Genomic DNA, 15,515 nt, shown 5'->3' on the forward strand with positions numbered 1-15,515 from the left:
TATTGTGGAGGAGAATGCTGAGACCCAGGCTATTAGAATAGATGGCATTGAGGTGCGTAGGGAAGAAGTGTTGGCAATTCTGGACAAGGTGAAAATAGATAAGTCCCCGGGGCCGGATGGGATTTATCCTAGGATTCTCTGGGAAGCCAGGGAAGAGATTGCTGAGCCTTTGGCTTTGATTTTTAGGTCATCATTGGCTACAGGAATAGTGCCAGAGGACTGGAGGATAGCAAATGTGGTCCCTTTGTTCAAGAAGGGGAGTAGAGATAACCCCGGTAACTATAGGCCGGTGAGCCTAACGTCTGTGGTGGGTAAAGTCTTGGAGAGGATTATAAAAGATACGATTTATAATCATCTAGATAGGAATAATATGATTAGGGACAGTCAGCATGGTTTTGTGAAGGGTAGGTCATGCCTCACAAACCTTATCGAGTTCTTTGAGAAGGTGACTGAACAGGTAGACGAGGGTAGAGCAGTTGATGTGGTGTATATGGATTTCAGTAAAGCGTTTGATAAGGTTCCCCACGGTCGTCTATTGCAGAAAATACGGAGGCTGGGGATTGAGGGTGATTTAGAGATGTGGATCAGAAATTGGCTAGTTGAAAGAAGACAGAGAGTGGTAGTTGATGGGAAATGTTCAGAATGGAGTTCAGTTACGAGTGGCGTACCACAAGGATCTGTTCTGGGGCCGTTGCTGTTTGTCATTTTTATAAATGACCTAGAGGAGGGCGCAGAAGGATGGGTGAGTAAATTTGCAGACGACACTAAAGTCGGTGGAGTTGTAGACAGTGCGGAAGGATGTTGCAGGTTACAGAGGGACATAGATAAGCTGCAGAGCTGGGCTGAGAGGTGGCAAATGGAGTTTAATGTGGAGAAGTGTGAGGTGATTCACTTTGGAAAGAATAACAGAAATGCGGAATATTTGGCTAATGGTAAAATTCTTGGTAGTGTGGATGAGCAGAGGGATCTCGGTGTCCATGTACATAGATCCCTGAAAGTTGCCACCCAGGTTGATAGGGTTGTGAAGAAGGCCTATGGTGTGTTGGCCTTTATTGGTAGAGGGATTGAGTTCCGGAGCCATGAGGTCATGTTGCAGTTGTACAAAACTCTAGTACGGCCGCATTTGGAGTATTGCGTACAGTTCTGGTCGCCTCATTATAGGAAGGACGTGGAAGCTTTGGAACGGGTGCAGAGGAGATTTACCAGGATGTTGCCTGGTATGGAGGGAAAATCTTATGAGGAAAGGCTGATGGACTTGAGGTTGTTTTCGTTAGAGAGAAGAAGGTTAAGAGGTGACTTAATAGAGGCATACAAAATGATCAGAGGGTTAGATAGGGTGGACAGCGAGAGCCTTCTCCCGCGGATGGAGGTGGCTAGCACGAGGGGACATAGCCTTAAATTGAGGGGTAATAGATATAGGACAGAGGTCAGAGGTGGGTTTTTTACGCAAAGAGTGGTGAGGCCGTGGAATGCCCTACCTGCAACAGTAGTGAACATGCCAACATTGAGGGCATTTAAAAATTTATTGGATAAGCATATGGATGATAAGGGCATAGTGTAGGTTAGATGGCCTTTAGATTTTTTCCATGTCGGTGCAACATCGAGGGCCGAAGGGCCTGTACTGCGCTGTATCGTTCTATGTTCTATGTTCTATGTTCTAGTCATAGCCATAGTCAATCCACTATCCCCTTCCTCTTCAAACTACCCATTCATTCCCTCTGGCTCCCTTTCCCTCTTGTACTGCCGCCACTCACCTCAGGCTTAATGTACGTCCACTTCTCCCCACCGCACCACACATCCACACCCCCATAAACGGTAGATGCCTTGGGATCATAGGCCCCCTTATCCACAACTAATTTCCCTCTGATCCCCCCCACCCCACCCTCTCGATCACCCCCACCCCAACCGCCTTACTCAATTTTCCTTTCCCTCAAAAGGGGGTCTTGTTTGTTTTCAAAAGTTAGAATGAAGGAGAACACAAGGCTATTTCTCTTTCTTTTTTATGTCTGCCATTCTCTCGGTCTTTCCGTCTTCCTCCATCCAAGAACGTGAGCAAAGCTGAATTTGTGAGCAATGATAAATTCTGTCTCATAGGTTAGCAATTAGTATTGACCTTTTCTAATCGTCAACAATGCGTGGGTGGAGATAATTATTGTGTCAACATTCAGCTGTTGCCTGCTTTCTAAGGAACTTCTGGTGACATTAGAACCAAGAGGGGTCAAATGTGAATTGCTCCACACGAGAATTGAACTACGCAGTTGCAACCTGGAAATCCTGGCACTGTACTTGCCGCCATTTTCTGGTTCCGTTTTCCTGTTCCATTCCCGCTCACTACCATTTTCAAGGGGCCACAAAGGAAACCCAAGATCCCACCTGTTATCACTCAGGAGGTTCCTTCAAATATGATGGGAATTGTGTACCGACTGGAGAATGGCAGGCTAATTGGGAAAAGGGAAGTTTGTGTGGGGGTTTTTTTTGTAAAAGGAAGGATTACAACACCAGAAGTGGCTATTCAGCCCATCGTGTTCGTGCCAACTCTCTGCAAGAGGAACTCAGCAAGTCCCACTCCCCACCCTTCTCCTGTAGCCCTGTAAACCTATTCAGCTTCTGATAATTATCCAATTCTCTTTCAAAGCCATGACTGAACCAGCCTCCACCATGCAGTCTGGCACTGTCTTCCCAGATCCTTACCACTCGCTGTGTAAAAAACTTTTTCTCAAGTCACCATTGATTCTTCGGCCATTCACCTTATATCAGTATCTTGACCCTTCTGACCAATGGGAACAGTTTCTCCCTAACCACTCCATAACGGGAGCCCCAATGATTTTTGATCTCTTCTCAAGGAAAACATGGGAGCACCGCCACTTGGAAATTCCCCTCCACGTCACTCACCATCCTGACTTGGAAATATGTCGCTGGGTCACAATCCTGGAACTCCCTCCCTAACAGCACTGTGGGTGTACCTACACCTCAAGGACTGCGGCGGTTCAAGAAGGCAGCTCACCACCACCTTCTCAAGGGCAATTAGGGGTGGGTAAAAAATGCTGGGCTTGTCAACTGCACCCACATCCCACGAAACAGTAAAAGAAAAAGCAGCCTCAGCTTATCCAGCCTATCCTGGTAACTTTTATTGGGACAGTTCCAGCTCTTCCCCGTGGTAAAGCCATGAAAGTTCCTGACCCCCACCTTGACCTGCCTCTTCATACCTGACTGTACAATCCAAGTACAGTGTCACAGGTCTGGGCAAAAAAACCAACCCCAAATCCAGGCCAGAGACTGAAACCTTGAACTAAAAACTTTAAATGACAGTATTAAGAGATGAATAAAGAAATCCACAGACAAATTTAAGTCACATTATTGTTTACCCTCTCTCTCTCTCTCTCTCTCTCTCTCTCTCTCTCTCTCTCTCTCAACGTGCTCCATTTTACTCAAAAATTGGACAATCCTAATCAGAATCTCGTCATGTATCATTTATAATCGGTTATGCGAGATGTTTATGTGATTGCCCGGCCTTCCCAACTGGTTGCTTGCGTTTAGCATGTTTTAAGCGTTTTACAAAACCCACATGCTTTCTGAAAAGGCGAACAATGTTCTGCCTTTGTAAAACAGCATATACAAGAGGGCAGATCCGGAACAGCGATTTAACCTGCTGGTTGTACAGTGAAACATCGGCCTCATTAACAGAATGAGAACACAGAATGAGGCCGTTCCGCCCATCGACTCTGAGCTATCCAATTAGTCCCACTCCTGTGCTCTTTCCCCTTGTGTCTGCAAATGTTTTTATCCCCTCAATTAAAACGCAACTACGGTGTGCACGCCACCTCATCAAATCCTGACATTTATTAATTATTCAGGAGCACCAAAAGATTGGATGGCGAGTAGATATAATTTCCTTTATGAATAAGTGTTGTTATAGTGATAAATGATTGATTTAAAGCTGATTCAGCATAAAACACTTAGCAAGCAATTTGCGGCCACGAAGTAAATGCAAAGATTGATTTGATCGAATGCTAACCTTTTGTATGCAGAAACTAGAGTCAAATAGCTCAAGAGAGTTAGCAACGAAGGTCTGCTGGCTAAGGGGGGTCTCGTGGAATGAGACAAGGTAGCCCCCGGGGCTGGGTTCGTAATGCCACTTAAAAAGGCACTAGTGAAAAGTTAAACGCAAATTACTGCGGATGCTGGAATCTGAAACGAAAGAGAAAATGCTGGAAAATCTCAGCAAGTCTGGCAGCATCTATAGGGAGAGAAAAGAACGAACGTTTCGAGTCCGATGACTCTTTGTCAAAGCTGGAGAAAGTTATGTCTGTTCTGAAGTGAGCGCTCATTCTGAGGACAAGGTATTGGGAGACTGACCCAGTATCTAACCAGCCCTATACCTAGCCTCCAGAATGCTGACACTGGGTGCCTCTAACAAAAAAAAAGTGTTCTGTTTCCCAGCAATAACCAGCACAACATTCTCAAATTAACACAACCTGTTTGTCCATCAGTAGGAAACACATTTTCAAAGTTTATGCAGACGCTGGAAATCTGAAAATATATGGTTATGTTGGAAACAGGTCCGGCAGTATTAATGGAGAGGAACGGAGTTAACATTTTCGGCCGACGACCCCCTAGTCAGAAGCTTTCAGATTTCCAGCATTTGCAGAATTTAACTTTTGACAATTTAGGCTTGCCATAATTCCCAATGAAAGCAGGGTGGCACAGTGGTTAGCACTGCTGCCAACAGCGCTGAGGACCCAGGTTCGATCCCGGCCCTGGGTCACTGTGCAAACATTCTCCCTGTCTGCGTGGGTTTCACCCCCACAACCCAAAGATGTGCAGACTAGGTGGATCGACCACACTAAATTGCTCCTTAAATTGGAAACTCCCTGAATTTATATATTTTTTAAAGTCCCAATGCAAGCTGCTGGCAGTTATTTAGAACCTTTGTATTGAGCAGCAGAGCACAGAACGGGAAGACGTGGGGGAAAGACAACAAGAAATCAAAGAAAAGAACCCTGGAAAGATTGTACACATTTTCACCCAGGGCCATTTTACTCCCGGCATTTCAACAAGAAAAATCTCGGTTGATGAAAATCGATTTTCAGAAAATTCATTTCAGAAAGGTCTGTCCTGTCCAACAACTAAGTGGACATCTGGCATAGAACTCTTCAACGCCCTGCAAGAAATTTGATCGATCAAATCTAGCCAAATCGTACACCATTCTGTGCATGCTTTTTTATGGAAGAAATAGCTCAATAAAAATTATTTTGTGTAATCGTCTAACGACTCAGTAATCTTTAGAGTATTTTCTGTATTGTATTAAATCTTAAATGTGCAATGTATATATTGTACATAATTTAGATGCCCTTTATTCCCATCCAAGAACTTGGGATTTGTTATGAGAGACATTGTACTTTCTTGAGAAAAGTAATTTGTGTAAATTTCATTTTTTTTTAAATCAATAAACTTACGCCTCCAAATTGAGGCCGAAACCTCAAGCCTCCAAATTGAGATGACCAAAACCTCAAGCCATCTCCACAACTTCCATGAAACAAATCTGAAGAAAGGTTTGGTAGTTTATGGTGGAAACATTGTCCATTCTCTTTATTCTCGAGTTAGACACGGCGACACTCCATGCTATGTCCAAAGGGACACACCCATGTTCAAATGTGAGCATTAATTTAAGCTGATGCTCGAATCTTCTTAGCTCTCCCAATTCATGCCACGGTGAATAAACATGCTGTGGATTACCAGACCTGGGGAGGTTGTTCTACTCATCGCACGTAGTTTACAAAAGGCGGCAACATTTATACAGCACTTCTCATGGCAACTGGATGTCTCAACGTGGCTTACAGCCAAACCTTTTGAAGTGTAGCCACTGTTACCATATAGAAAACATGGCAACCAATTTGCACACAGCAAACCCCCACAAAGCAATGGAATAATGACCAGATAATCAGTTTGTGTGATGCTGAGGGAAAAACATTGACCAGGACACGAGGGATAGCTCCCCTGTCCTTCTTCGAGATACTGCCATGGGATCTTTCACATCTACCCGAGTAGGCAGGTGGGGGCTTTGATTTAATCTCACCTGAAGGACGTCCCCTCCAGCAGTGCAGCACTTCCTCAGTACTGCACTCATGTCAGCCTAGATGTTCTTGCGCTCAAACCTTGAGAGTGGGATGCAGGGAGATTAAAGCTCCCAAGACATAATCCTCCTCCTCATATTAACCTTCAATCGCTTTCTGTCAAATCTTTTTGGCATCTAGGTAATTCTACACATCACTGCCACTTTCAAATCTCTTGCTTCAAATAACCATTTTCTTGCATTAATTCTTAACTGAATTTAAATCAATGCACCTTTCTAGAGAAAGACAGGCTTGCAATCATATAGTACCATCCCAAATGCCATGGAAATATCTCAAAATTCTTCATATAAAGTGCAGTGGCTGTACTGTTATCCCATCACAGACAGCAAGCTCCCATGGATTAACAAACAGCATACCATCCATTTTTTCCATTGTTTATTTTTATAAATTTAGAGTACCCAACTCATTTTTTCCAATTAAGGGGCAATTTAGCATGGCCAATCTACCTAGCCTGCACATCTTTGGGTTGTGGGGGCGAGACCCACGCAAACAAGGGAAGAATGTGCAAACTCCAAACGGACAGTGACCCAGAGACGGGATCGAACCTGGGACCTCGGTGCCTTGAGGCAGCAGGGCTAACCTACTGTGCTGCCCATTTTTTCCATTGTTGGAGGACAGGAATTGTAACTAGGGATAGGGCCACTAGACCTTTAAGATTGGACCAAAACATCAATAACAGGCATCAACAGAATGTTGAATCTGAATGGTTGCACCTCCAGGACACATTGAAGGAGCAGCCTGGATTATGTGCTCGAACCTGGGTAGGGACTTTAACCCATTAACCTTAGTCACAATCTGTTCATAATATGGTGCATTCTTTCGGGGATCTTGAAGATGTGGAACTGCCTCTCTTTACAGAGATCACATCTTCGTCTATCCGATTTTTTATTTCCACCCTGTTGGCTCTTCACCCCGACACCCAACTGGTCCGAACCTCGACACCCAACCAAACGTCACACCTCTTGAACCCCTCCACCATCTCCAAACAGTCAGACGGCTTGCCTGCCATTCGGTACTGGATGAGTAGAACGTTCCTCCAACTAAACATTGTGAAGGGCGACGCCATAGTCCCCGTCACAAGTTCCATCATTGCCTAGCCACCACTTCCATCACTTTCCTTGGCAACTGTCTAGGCCGAAGCAAAGCGTTTGCAAACCCATTCTTATATTTGATCCTGAGATATGCTTCTGACCAATATCCGCACCATCATTAAGATGGCCGATTTCCACCTCCGTGCCATTGTCCAACCCTGCCCCTATTTTAGCTCTTCTGCTGCCGATACCCTTACCCTTGGTTACCACTAGATTTGACTGTTCCACTGCACTCTTGGCCACCCTCTCACACCCAACTCTCCATGAGACTGAAGTTACCGAAACCTTTTTGTTGTAAGCACCCATCTCATGGCTCACAGTAATATTTTAGCAGTAGTTCTGGGAAGGTTACAGTTTAACTGCAGAACATACAATAAAAACAATAAAAGCAATTAAAGCAGTTTGAAGACCAAAACACTTGAACCAAGCTGACTTAAGCCTTTAACAGACAGAAAAGCCAGGTGGACTTACGTAGCTGGAGAATCATAGATGAGGTGTCTACTCTGCTTGCAAAGGAACGCAGCCCAGAGAGATGTTTTGGTTTTGGGAGTTAAAGCTACAATTAATTTAAAAGCATTCAGTGAGCCCTGGAATATCATCATGGAGATGGGTGGAGCTCAAGAAAGTTCTGACGTTTCAATTTATCTATGTGTTTGCTGTGGGGAGTGAGTGTTCTTCAGCAGGGGAATCAGTGATATGGAAAAGCTGCTGCTATTACCAGGTTCCAGGCGTCAAAAGTGTTGCTGTTAGCTGGCTCTATGTAATCAGGGCTCAGGGGAAGCCCCGTTAGCTGTTTAATACCTCTGTGCAGTTGGGGTTCAGGAGAAGCATTGGGGAGCTCAGGAGGTAGCAGAAGGTCACTGGCTCCATGCTGGAAAGGGCTGGGGCTCAGACGTAGTCCTGGGAGCCATTTCCGGCCTGGTGTAGCTGTGGATATTGGAGCTTGGTGAAATCCAAGAGCAGTGTCAGCACAGCGAAGTTAGCCGGCTGTTAAAGAGCTGAAATTGTGCTGGCAAGAGGCTGGTGCGTAGACTTGGAAATCCAAGGGAATAGAGTCTCAGGAGGGGAGACTGAAACCCTTGGTGGTGTGTACTAGTTGAGGGAGTCCAAGGTAGGGTGGGCTTTGATGGAATTCAGAGGCTTGATCTTCGAAAGTGAAATGTTTGGAATCCCTCTTGAAGGAGACAGAAATATAATGAGATTGATTAACTCTTTACTGACATCTGCTGAAAAATATGCGGGATCTGCCGTGGTCACATTTGCTCTGTGTTGTGACAACGTGATGTATTCGACCATAGAGTGCCTGTTAATTCACATGTTCCTCACATTACCCGAATGTTAGAGTATAAGACAGATATATTGAATTGTTTTATCTTTCTGACATAGTGCATCACAAACAATCAATTGACCACAAAAGCAAAGTTGCAGTCCGAAACTGAAGGCTTTAATAGACAATATGTTTCCCCAGCAGCTCAGGTACAGAAAGGAAGCTGTGGGGAACACACAGGCTCTTATACCCCGCCTTACAGGGCGGAGCTACCTTGCAGCTCTAACCAACGGGCGACTAGTGTTACATACCATTGGGCCAATGAGCAGCGAGCCTTCTACACCAATGGTGTGTCAGCATTGCTAGTTATCATAATACCTCTAGTCATACTACCACAGTTTGTAAAGTTTCTTTGCTCAAAACCTGTGGAATCTTTATCCACTGAGCAAAGTGCTTTAAATCTCAAACTTTGCCTACTTTAAAAGAACATGTGATTGGCCCCCAACCAGATCTTAACAAAAACCTGGGGGTCTGATCTCGCTAGGATCATAACACTTTGCCCTAATTTGCATCCCCGCGCTTGAACATCCACATTGGCTCCCAGTTAAGCAATGCCTCGACATTAAAAACATCCTGGTTTTCAAATCCGCTCATCATTGCCTTGCTCCTTCCTATCTCTTTAAATCTCCTCCAGCCCTGCAATATTCCAGGATATCTGCACATCTCCCATTCTGGCCCAATTGTAAACGCTCTACTATTGGTGACTGTGCTTTCAACGGAACAAAGGTCCTAAGCTCTGGAATTCTCTGTCTCTTCACCTCACGTTCCTCTTTTTAGGATGCTCGTTAAAACCTAGTTCTTTGACAAAACATTTGATCCTCTACCTGAAAGATCCTTATGTGGCTTGGTGTCAAACTGTGTTTTCTGACATTCCTGGTAGGTGTCTAGGGACATTTGACTACATTATAGATGCTCTATAAGAACCAGCTATTCTCAGTGTTTCCCAACTTAAAATATTACATTGAACTGCCCCTTATATTGTTCTTTAAGTAAATACAAGTCCACACGGAGTTTTGCCCCCAGGAGGAGCCTTTTATAACTATTACTTAATTTTAAAAACTAAATAAAATTGAGGGGGTGAGGCACATCATTGTCCCTCGCCAAAACATTGCTACTGATAACGATTTGAAGTTTAAAATTGAAATGTTATTCATTTTTCACAATACCTGCCTAAATAATTAAATGGATTACAATATGTGAAATAAGGCATTATCTGTATTCGAACACAATTATTTCACACCAACTATATTTCTATTTCATTCAACATGGCTGTTTATTCATGGTCCCAGCCCTCTGCTCCCCCAGTGGCCCAACATGCAAACACACTGTATGGTCCAGATTCATGGACGTGAAGGATTTCAATCTGTGGGATGTGCTGGCCTTATCCAGTGCGACGGCAGAGGCTCCATATGCATTTATTATCCGAAAGCCGCAAGGTGGCACGGGAAATCAACCAGGTTCCAACTTCTGATCACAAGCATGGAGTCTCCAGACAGAAACGCATGCAGTTATCACATGGGATAGGACAGGGTTTCTATAATGCTAACCCTACGTGGTCTAAAATGTGAAAGGTCCACATTTACGCGATACCTTTCACAATCTCGGAGTCCCAAAGTGCTTTATAGCCAATGTTGCCATGTGGGAAATGCGGGGAACCAATTTGCATACAGCAAGCTCCCGCCCACAGCAATGTGAGAATGATCAGATAATCTGTTCTTAAGTCCTGCTGAGGGAGAAATATTGGGCAGGTCATCGGAGATAAACCGCCGGTCTTCTCCAAAACAGTACGTTAAGATTTATGTCCACCTGTTAGGGGCAGGGGCCTTAGTTTATTGCTACATCCAAAAGGTGGTGTTTCCAATGGTGCGGCACTCCCTCAGGACTGCCCTAGACTGCAAAACATTTGTGCCCGTCTTTGGTGTGGGATGGGAATCCACAACCTTGTGACAAAAAGGTTCAAGTGCTACCGACTGGGCCACAGTTTTCTCAAATTCATCTGCAAGCTCACATATGAAGAGCAGTCAACTTGAACAAAATTCTGGGTGAACTAATGGAATCGTACTCGATTACTGCGCAGTGGGTAGCTCTCCTCCCTCTGATCCAGAAGCTCTGGGTTCGAGCCCCACCCCAGGACCTAATGGCCAAGGAAGGCGTGTTCACAACACGGCCAAACAGTTTGACTGCCAACGTGCTCAATCATTCCAAACACACCAATGGTTGGAGACAAGATTGGGAGAGGCTGCTGGCCAGCCAGGCTTGGATGTGGAGTGACATCTCTCAAGCTACAAGCCTCTGGCGACAGACTGGCAACGTGTTCCAGCAAATAAACACCTCGCTATGGGAACATTTGAAAGTTTCCCATGTGCCCCACTGGGGGTGGGAAGAGAAACGACAACTGCCTTCAGGTGAACTAGTGAGAAAAGAATTATGGACACATTTTTTAAGCCTCAGTTTCCATCATAACATTTAATTAAAAGGTCAATGTATTAGTGAAGTATAAATTGGACATTCTGGTCCTACATTTTATGCTTGTTATGAGAATTCTGCATTTTAATGGGTTGAGACATTTGCTGTTCTAAATCAGCTTTTGTTTCCATAAAATAAAATCAACATGTTAAACTGTTGCTTCAGGAGAACCAAATCATGCTTCCCTCCCAATAAGTCTGCAGTTAAAATCTTGGAAACAGCATTTTGTGATATCGGAAACAGCATTTTGTGATATCGGTAAATTAATCCGACTAATTTAACAGACAATTACTTAATTATTATAAACATCGCACTAAACAAGCAGGGAGGAATGTCATAAAAACAGCCATTCACTTCCATCTTTTAAATAATATGAATGTTAAACGCATATTAAGTAGACATCAAAATGTTAACCCATCAATTTAACTTAAAACAGGGTTTGGTTTTTGCTGATAATGATGGATCGGTTTCTGACACCATGTCAGGATCAAGCACTCCAGGTTAAGTGTAGCAAAGCTCTCTTTAGAACATAGAACATAGAACAGTACAGCACAGAACAGGCCCTTCGGCCCTTGATGTTGTGCCGAGCAATGATCACCCTACTCAAACCCATGTATCCACCCTATACCCGTAACCTAACAAACCCCCCCCGTAATCTTACTTTTCAGGACACTACGGGCAATTTAGCATGGCCAATGCACCTAACCCGCACATCTTTGGACTGTGGGAGGAAACCGGAGCACCCGGAGGAATCCCACGCACACACTCTTTCCTCTGCATTAACTCTTAACTACAGACAAACATCCCCACTGTACCAGACAGAGAGAGATATTGGCCTCTTTTAACACAAATTAAGCACCAGTTGTTTTAGGTTGTGCCCGAGCCCACAAGGGCAGCATGGTAGCACAGTGGTTGGCACAGTTGCTTCACAGCTCCAGGGTCCCAGGTTCGATTACCGGGTTGGGTCACTGTCTTGTGCAGAGTCTGCACATCCTCCCCGTGTCTGCGTGGGTTTCCTCCAGGTGCTCCCACAGTCCAAAGATGTGCAGGTTAAGTGGATTGGCTATGCTAAATTACCCTTGGTGTCCAAAGCAAAAAGGGTTATGTGGGGTTACTGTGTTACGGAGGTAGGGTGCAAGCGTAGCCTTGATTAGGTTTCTGTTTCTAAGGGCCGGTGCAGACTCGATGGGCTGAATGGGCAGCACAAGTGATTAGCACTGTGGCTGCAGAGCGCCAGGGTCCCAGGTTCGATTCCCTGCTGGGTCACTGTCTGTGCAGAGTCTGCACGTTCTCCCAGTGTATGCGTGGGTTTCCTCCGGGTGCTCCGGTTTCCTCCCACAGTCCAAAGACGTGCAGGTTAGGCGGATTGGCCATGATGAATTGCCCTTAGTGACCAAAAAAGGTTAGGAGGGGTTATTGGGTTACGGGGATAGGGTGGAAGTGAGGGCTTAAGTGGGTCGGTGCACATTCAATGGGCTGAATGGCCTCCTTCAGCACTGTAAATTCTATGATGCCAGTCACTCACAGCCTCACACCCATTGAGTGAGCCCCAATATCAGGGGGCAAAGATCAGTGTGTAACCCTTTCCCATTAATCACTGATCAACACATTACTAATTTTGACACAGACCCCTTCCATGCATCCAGGATATGTAGTCAAACTGTTCGAAGGAGGGTTAACACCATTATAGTAATTCAACGGCAATTAGATCTTAAAACTTGCGTTCATTTCCTTAACATTTTTACTGGCGGAAAAGTAACCAGACTGAGAATGAATTAATATTGGTTCACCACAAGTTTAACCATCAGCGATAATCCCCTCAATCCTTATTTAAACAAAACAGCTCTGCGGGTTAAGGGCAGTGTAATGTATGTTAATGCTCAGTTAACACCTTTTATCTGTTAAGATTATCAAAATACTGCCAGGCATAAGTGAGTGGGCAAGAGATGCTGCAAATTTAACCCTTTGTTCCTCCCGTTCAATCAAACCGCGGGGGGGGGGGGGGGGGGGGGTACTAGGAGTGCAGACACGAAATACCCAGAGGAAGATGTTTAGAAGAGGATCCACGCCGTTGCAGACTTTGCAACGTTGGGTCGACCAATTCGAACCCTCTGATCACCTTCCATTCACAATATCCATGCAGCCAGCCAGGGAGCCATGGCAAAGACAGGCAGAGCCGAGGGAGCTGGCAATGCTCGCTTCATACTGCCGTGGGCGTTCAGCACACATACTTACTGACATGGATTTTGTTTAAAGATAGGACTCGAGCATGTCTTAGGAGGTCATTATGTAAAGTCACATAGCCATGCGGGATAACGGGGGGAAGGAGAATAAGCCACGGCCATGGATATATCTGTCTTTGCAGAAAGATACACTGGGATGTGCGCAATTGCGGTGATGTGAACCGGTCATCAATCGGCAGCAAACAAGGGGAATAAATCCGGACATAGTCAGGTAGCCCCAACCATCAGAATAAGACCACAGCATTCGCCCAGAGTGTGTATGTGTGTGTAGTGGGAGGTTTGGCTGCACCCTCATTTACAGTGACCTTTAGGACGAATTGCCCCTGAACTTGAGATCTGATCACCCCTGGGGGCAACCCTCACCCTGTCCACCCACCCAAATCCCCATTGCAAAGGCGGATGATACATCAGCTCTGCCCCATCTCTCTGCCCCCTCTGACATTCAACCGGTTGGAAACATCGTGTGTGTGTGTGTGTGTCCGGTTGTGTCTATTTTTCTCTCTGTCCAGGTTTTGACTGCCAGAGATTTGAAGAGGGAAAAAATATAACCCGCTTTGCTGTGGGTGCAGCCCGCGAACCACATTTACAGTAACTTCATCCAGGAAGCAAAGCACACACACAGTGTGGGTCTGGGTAAAAGGAGATACATACACACACACACCTACTCACACACACAGAGATCTACCCACACACACACAGAGATCTACTCACACATATATACTCTCTCTCTCTCTCTCTCTCTCTCACACACACACACACACAGATATACTGTCTCTCACACACACACACAAACAGATATATTCTCTCTCACACACACACAAAGATATTCCCTCTCTCTCTCTCTCACACACACACAAAGATATTCCCTCTCTCTCTCTCACACACACACACACACAGATATTCCCTCTCTCCCTCTCTCACACACACACACACACACACACACAACCATTTAGGGCAACACAACATTGCATTTTTTAAAAAGTCGAATATGTGACACCTGGAAATGTTAAAAAGGCAAGGGAGACAAGCCAGTGGGTCAGGTTTTTTTTTACAAGCTGCACATTCCGCGGTGATACAGACACATGTGTCCCTCCCCAGGGCAGGGAGCTGATAGTTCTTCCCCCCACCCCAAACCCACCCTCCCCTTCTTACCTACCTCTCTCTCTCTCTCTGGAGGCTGCAGACAAGGTCTCTCTCTCTCTCTCTGGATAAAGGAGTTTGAAGCCAAACTGCAGCCGCGCACCACCAGCCCCAATTCTGAGCCAGGGAGTGAGATCCAGGAGAACCAGCACGTGATGAGCTTGGCTAGGTCTCTGTGCGTGAGTCAATGTGCACACAGGACATGTGTGCCCTCAGAGACAGAGGGGTGGCTGTGTGGAGCCCCCCGGGTTGGCAAGGACTGTGCAGATAGGGAGCCCAATCTCTGCCCGATTCCAGATGTGCTCTTTAATTCCAGCCCTCCCCATTCAAACACCTGGGGCAGCGGCAGCCCAGCCAATCAGATCGGCCAAGCCCCGCCCTCCTCCTCCTCCATCCCGTCAGCCATTGGTCAGCCCCACAACAGCCGGCGGGCTATTGGTGGCCGCAACAACCAATTGGGTGGCTGGGGAAGGATGAGCCAATAGCGAGAGGAGGAATAATGTAACTTTTATTAGCCAGGCACCAGTGAGGAGGGCAGATTGAAGCTGCCACTGGGAGGGGCCGAACTGCTGGCTTCTGCTTGATGGAAGTTAGCCAGTGCTTTGCTTCATTGCTTAAAGGTCGAAAGGATATATAATGGAATTAAGAGGTCAACTGAGATGATTCATATGGGGGATCTGGTCAGCAGCGGCCCTAGGGTTGCTGGCGCCCCGGGCAAGCTGAACTTCGGCGCCCTTACAAGTGCCAATTTTAAAGGCCTCCAGCACTGCGCTCCATCACCTTTCCCCGCTGCTGATAGCCTTTTCCTGCTCCCCTCGGCGGCCCTCCTCCTGCCGAGGACCCTCCGTGCAGCCACTGCCTCACACAGACACGAGCAGCCGGCAGCGGCTGACCAGACCGGCAGGCGGCCGAGGCCAATCAACATGGCGGCCGCACAGGGGGCGGGGCCGGGGCCGGGGCTGAAGGAGCACCCCACGTGACTCCGTGCTGCGCGTGGGCAGCTACTGATCATGCGTAGCTGCCATCAAGCGGAGGCAACATGTTGCAAATGCGCAGATCGTCCTTAGAATCTTACAACCTTTCGGCCACTGAATTAATTAGATTTGATTTATTG

The 15,515-nt window shown here is 46.0% G+C and overlaps 1 protein-coding gene across 1 annotated transcript in view; it reads right to left on the reverse strand.

Moving 5' to 3' along the window:
* The window catches only part of LOC119965580 (myosin VIIA and Rab interacting protein), a 415,287-nt gene extending 400,576 nt beyond the window's left edge, over positions 1 to 14,711 (reverse strand). Inside the window, exon 1 of the mRNA XM_038796372.1 lies at positions 14,418 to 14,711. The gene's annotated coding sequence lies outside the window, so the exon portion shown is untranslated. The remainder of the gene's footprint in view (positions 1 to 14,417) is intronic.
* Positions 14,712 to 15,515: the final 804 nt, after the last annotated feature.

The sequence above is a fragment of the Scyliorhinus canicula genome, chromosome 5 (genome assembly GCF_902713615.1).
Source record: "Scyliorhinus canicula chromosome 5, sScyCan1.1, whole genome shotgun sequence".
NCBI classification, from domain to species: Eukaryota; Metazoa; Chordata; class Chondrichthyes; order Carcharhiniformes; family Scyliorhinidae; genus Scyliorhinus; species Scyliorhinus canicula.